Source organism: Dasypus novemcinctus, chromosome 24 (assembly GCF_030445035.2).
Source record: "Dasypus novemcinctus isolate mDasNov1 chromosome 24, mDasNov1.1.hap2, whole genome shotgun sequence".
Classification (NCBI taxonomy): Eukaryota; Metazoa; Chordata; class Mammalia; order Cingulata; family Dasypodidae; genus Dasypus; species Dasypus novemcinctus.
Genome location: NC_080696.1, coordinates 29,522,649 through 29,529,131, shown reverse-complemented (window position 1 = coordinate 29,529,131; position 6,483 = coordinate 29,522,649). Strand labels below are relative to the sequence as shown.

Here is a 6,483-nt window from a genome sequence, read left to right as displayed (position 1 = left end):
AATTTGATCAATTAAATACAGCTAATTCTAAGTGTCAGAGAAGAGTTTTAATATAAAGCCAATCAACAATAAAATACTAGGCAAAAGGAAGAAACTGACCTTCATGTTGGGGCACTTTGAAACTTTATGTGGAGCCCAGGAAAGATCACATATTCTTGGAGCTAATTCATTCCTGTGGGCTTGAGAACTTGAATTGGATTCAATTTGGGGTCTTTGATTGGACTGCTTCAGTGAGTCTACGGTGGGTATTGGTCCTCTTGCTGGAGTCCTTTATAAATGGAGGACTGAAAGCAGCAGATGTAATATAGCCTGTGCACAAATCCAAACTTATTTTATTTCCAAATATGCCTAGAAAGCCAATTGAGGAGTATAAATTCTGTAGGCTTTGGATATTCAAGGAGGATGTACACTGGAATGTGGGGGGTTAGTGCTAAACGCTGACTTGTAATATGGGGGATATGCATTAAATCAAGCTTATCTGGGGGAAATAACCAATCCAATACTCAGATAAAACACTTGAAGAAACTAACAAAAATCTTTTTGCATACATACAAGCACAAGTTTTCTTCCCACTTGGTTTTTATTAGGACAGTGGTCCACCAAGTCTGGCTGGTCAAAGTAAATCAACTTCCAGGTGTTGGACTTGGCCCAGTGGTTAGGGTGTCTGCCTACCACATGGGAGGTCTGCGGTTCATACCCAGGGCCTCCTTGACCTGTGTGGAGCTGACCCATGTGCAGTGCTGATGTGCACAAGGAGTGCCATGCCATGCAGGGGTGTCCCCCGCATAGGGGAACCCCACACACAAGGAGTGCACCCTGTAAGAAGAGCCGCCCAGCACAAAAGGAAGTGCAGCCTGCCCAGGAATGGTGCCGCACACACAGAGAGCTGACACAACAAGATGACGCAATAAAAAGAAACACAGATTCCCATGCCACTGACAACAACAGAAGTGGACAAAGAAGATGCAACAAATAGACACAGAGAACAGTCAACCGGGGTGGGGGGGAGGGGAGAGAAATAAATAAATAAATATTTTAAAAAAATAATAAATCAACTTCCTTCTCAGAGTTCTCATGTCCTGGCCTTCGACACCACATACACCTGACTTTTCTGCTACTACAATTCTGGGGGCATGTCCAGGATTGCGCTGAGAAGGTCAGAGGTGGCAACAATTGTTTTCCCCTTTCAGATGTCTCTGGGGAGGCTGGGAGGGCCGAGGTGAAACCCAGCCCTGGTGCCCCTGGACTCCCCTTTTAGTCCAGAAAGAGGTTGTGGTTTTCACCAGAGCCCTCCTGGAAGAACCAGAGCACCAGTGGGTTTGAGAGATGATGAGAATGAAGCAAGGAGCACCACACATCAGATGGGTAGACCCCCAGGGGCATAGTGCAGGAAAAGCCTAATTCTAAAATAAGGAGACTGATCAGCTCTCTAAAAGGGGAGGCCCTAGTACACCTGAGAATACAGGAGGAAGCTACCTCCTCTTCAGGTCTGAGAAAAGGAAAGGGGGGTGGTTGTGTGCATGTGATTGTGGCAACTGGGTGAGATGCAGAAAGTCACTTCTGTGTGGCAAGTGCAGAGTCCTGATCTCTGGTTCTGTGGTGACCTCATATGATCAAGGGCAGTCTGGGGGGGTTCCTGCAAAGGGACCCTCTTCCAAGTCAGGGGCTTATACAGACCCACTAAGGTCAAGAGGTGCCAAAAGTTTCTGTGAGGGTCGCAACCAGAGATGGACTAAGTGTATTTCTTGAGTGACTGTTGTGTACCATTAGCACAGGGTGGAAACATGGGAAACACATAAAGTAGGACCCTGTTCAGTTGCATGCTGAAAAACTTCCCCCGTGCATTCCATGAAGATGTATACAGCATAAGGTTTCAACCAGGAAAGCTTAGGATGCTTTGTGAATTAGAATGGCCAACTTTTGGCATGGGCTGGCCCCAGGATGGCATTTTAGACCCCTGGATCATCCATAAAGTCCATGATGCAGTAACTGGAAACCCAGGACACCCAGATCAATTCCCCTACATTGATCCTTGGGAAAATGCTGTAAGCCAAAATCCACCTTGGTTAGGGTAGTGCATGAATATGGAAGCTAGAATTTGCCTAATACAGAAAACAAGGAGTGCTGTCCCAGGGACCAGACCAAACAATCACCATGCAAAGGGCCCAGAGAAAGTGTGCCCTGAGTCCAGTCCCAATCTGCCCATTTTAGAAGGGCCATACAAACATGAATTTCTGCTGCCTTATGCAATGACTCCTGCCCCAGCAATACTAATGAATGAAAATGAGCTAGTCTCCCTAAGCAGTGCCCCATTGTCATCATCCACACAGGGAAGTGTGACACCCATACCACCCCCACCACTGCTTTTATCACCATCTGAGCGGGCACCTATGCCATCCCTGCAGTTGCCTTTATTGACATCTGCACCAGAGAGCCTTATGCCATCCCTGTAGCAGCTTTTACCATCTCCTCAGTGGTCTTTGATAATTTCTGCAATGGAAAATACAGATCTGCAGCTTTTACAGCCCATTGCCCCTGGCAATGCTGCTGCAGTGCTGCCAATCAGTCAGGGGGGAGATGCTGAGAGGTAGCAACTTAAACCATAGGAAGACCTAGGGGCAGAGGAAGCAGAGAGAAAGCCTCCCTACCAGCTACCTCTCCATGAAGGCTGGGCCCCAATTTTTTACGATGCACATGGCTAGGTTCAGCGGGGAACTGGACATTCATCTATCAGCCCTTTACCACAACGAACCTTTTTAACTGGAAAAGCCACACCTCACCATTCTCAGAGAAGCCTCAAGCCATGATGGACATTTTCCAGTCCATCATACAGACCCACAAACCCACCTGGGTTGATTGTAAACAATTTATAATGACTTTATTAAACTTTGAAGAAAGAATGCATGTCATGCAAGGAGCTCTAACCTGGCTTAGCACCCACCTGAGGAAAGTTTGGACAGTGACCAATATGCCCACTTGCAATTCCCAGAGGAGGACCCCCTGTGGGATCCAAAGAGCACAACCAGGCTCAACTGACTAGAAACTTTGCATAGGGCCTTAGTTGAATGATTCAGGGTGGGGAGCCACAAGACAGTAAATATGGCAAAAACGACTCAAATTCTACAGGCTCTGGATGAGAGTCCAGCTCAATTCTATAAGAGCCTGTGCAGCATGTTTTGTGTATGCACACCCTTCAAACCCAGATGCTCCTGAGAGCCAAACAATGGTCAATGCAGCATTCACTTCCCAATCACAAGCTGACACCCAAAGAAAACTGCAGAAGTTGGATGGGTTTGCTGGAATGAATATCTCTCAGCTCGTGAAAGTAGCTACTAAAGTCTATGTCAACCATGATGCAGAAAAAAGGAGGGAAGAAAGTCAAAGATGAAGAAGAAGACAGATCTTCTGACAGTGGCAATCATGGAAAAATCCATTCCTGTGTCAAGGAGAGTAAACTGGGAATCTCCTGCCCCAAGGAGAGGGAAAGACCTATGCTAGGGCAAAATTAGTGTGTGTACTGCAAAGAGGATGGGCATTGGAGCAAGAGTGTCCCAGCTGGCCGCTCGACCCTGCCACTGCAGCCAAAACATTAGCCAGGAAAGCTAGTGGGGCATCACAAACCAAAACCTGGGTCCAAAAAAGTTCAGGAAAAAACCCTGCAAATCAGATAATTGGGCTCGCAGGAATAGAGGACTCTGATGGAGATTATTAGGACAGACCGGGCTCCCATTCTCCCGGCCCTGCAGAGCCTATGGTCAGAGTCCAAATTGGGGGCCACACCATACATATGATGGTTGATGCTGGGGCTCAACATTCTGTAATGACCAAGCCAATTGGGCCTCTCTCAAAAAGACAGGCCACTGTCATAGGTGCAACTGGCAAAAGTACCCAACAGCCCTTCCTGCAAGCCAGGACCTGCAACATTGGGAGAAAAGAGGTCACTCACAAATTCCTTTATCTTCCAGAGTGCCCAGGCCCCCTCCTGGGTTGTGACCTGCTGTCTAAACTGCAGCTCAAATTACCTTTGATGTCATGGGGCAATCCACACTGACACTGGGACCACAGGACCCTCTGAGAATAGTGCTAACCCTTCCTCTGCAGGAGGAATGGAGGCTGTTTTGCCTCAGTGAAACTGGCCAGTCCATGCCCATGCAGCTCCCTTTTGAAGATGCACCTGAAGTATGGGCAGAGGGTAACCCAATGGGGATGGCACATGACATTCCTCCAATTATTATTGAAATAAAGGCCACAGCCAGTCCAATAAGCATAAAGCAACATCGAGTACCACGTGAAGCACAAGCAAATGTCCAGCTACTTATTCAGAGATTACTGAATGAAAGCATATTGAGGCCATGCCAGTCTCTGTGGAACACCCCACACTTTCCAGTTAAAAAAGCTGATGGGGATTACCGCCCAGTCCAGGACTTACCATCAGTTAATTTGGCAGTAATAACCCTTCATTCTGCAGTTTCTAATCCATATACTTTTCTCAGCTTAATACCCCCATTGGCAATCTACTTTTCATGCCTAGATCTTAAGGATGCCTTCTTCTGCATTTGGGTAGTGCCCCGCAGCCAGCCAATTTCCACCTTTAGGTGGGACAATCTGAACTCAGATGAAAAGCAGAAGCTAACATGGATGCGATTGCCTCAGGGGTTTAAAAAGCCCCCACTATTTTTGAACAAGGTCTGGCTAGTGATCTCAAATCCTTTAAACCAGAAAGCCATAACTGTTTTCTCCTCCATTATGTAGATGACCTCATTCTCAGAAGTCCCACCTACCAAGACCGCACTGGTGGAACCCATGTTCTTTTAAAGCATCTACAGCAAAAAGGCTATCGAGTGTCTAAGAAAAAAGCCCAAATCTGCCTACCTCAGGTCAAATATCTAGGTTATAAAAATAAGGCAGGGGCACCGTGAATTGGGACTTGAAAGAAAGAAAGCAATCTGTAGTCTCCCTGAGCCCAACAGCCACTGGAGCTGCCAGTTCCTCAGAGCGGCAGGATCAATTGGATCCCCAATTTTGGGGTCCTCACGTGCCCTTTATATGAAGCCACAAAGGAGAAAGATCATGATTCTCTGCTCTGGGAAAGCCCACAGAAAAATGCTTTCATTGCTCTCAAACAAGCTCTAATGGAAGCACTGAGCCTCAGACTTCCAGATCTCAGTAAACCATTCTACCTCTATGTTCACAACTGCCAAAGGATCGCAGTAGGGGCACTCACTCAATACCTCAGTTCTTGGCAAAGACCCATAGCCTATCTATTCAAGCAACTGGACACTAGCCTGTTGGGGGCAGTAAAAATGAGCACACACCAAATTTAGCAGAGCCAGCAGCACGGCCACCGGAGCGGAGCCAACTTTCCTATTTGAGTAAGCTATAATTAGTTCACCACAACATGGCGGGTCCCACATCATGGCAGAACTCAAATCTGCCCTGTTACTTCCTCATTCTTCTTCCCCCTCAGTTCTTTGTTCTCTGTCTTCCCGCCACTGCCCAGGCTGATAAGATAGTGTGCAGGCGCAGGCGTGAAACTAAGGTCTGCCTCCCACCCCGGCGACAGCAGCAACCAATCCTTAGCCTCTACTACCTCACTCTCCACTCCTCCCCCACCCGAGGGTATATATACTTTGCCCCCTTTAATAAAGTTGCAGTTTGATCAGAACCCTGTCTTGCTGTCATTCTTTGTGTCTCTTGTCTCACCATTCTTTCTCGGCAGGTTTCGGGTCTCCGTTGCCGTCCTGTGGGCCGGGGCACTAGCCCAAAGATGGGCTCTCATGTCTGCAAGCTGTAGCAGCTGCAGACATTTTTACACTAGAAGCTATAAAATTAACTCTTGATCAGCCTTTAATTGTCTGGGTTCTGCATGCAGTAATAACAGTCTTAGAAGCCAAAGGAACACACCGGCTAACTAACAGCTGCCTGGTTAAATATCAAACTCCATTATGTGAAAATCCATCCCTTCAACTGGAACTTGTAAAAACCCTAAATCCTGCTACTCTGCTACCCATGGAGCTGGGGATTCTAGCCCATAACTGCCTGAAAACATCACAAGAAGTATATTCCAGCAGGCCAGAACTCCAAGACCAGCCACTGGCAAATTCTGACATGGAGTTCTTCATGGATGGGAGTAGCTTTATGCAGGGCAGCAATCAGTGAGTGGGATATGCGTGGTATCAGGAGGCCCAGAGCCTCCTGGATAGCACATCAGCACAGAAAGCCAAACTCATTGCCCTCACCCAAGCCCTACAACTTGCAGCTGGAGCAAAGGTTAACATCTACACAGACTCCAAATATGCCTTCTTTACCCTGCACATGCACCGAGCCTTATACAAACAAAAAGGACTCATTAACTCAGGAGGAAAGAGCATTAAATATGGCACACAGATTCTGGAACTACAGGAAGCAGTTTGGGAACCTATCAAAGTGGCTGTAATGCACTGCAAGGGACACCAGACAAGCCACAGCCCTGTCACCCAGGGA

The 6,483-nt window shown here is 47.3% G+C and overlaps 1 protein-coding gene across 1 annotated transcript in view; it reads right to left on the bottom strand.

The window, feature by feature from the left end:
- Positions 1-6,483, bottom strand: part of LOC101414428 (ornithine decarboxylase-like) — a 77,264-nt gene that overhangs the window by 29,637 nt on the left and 41,144 nt on the right.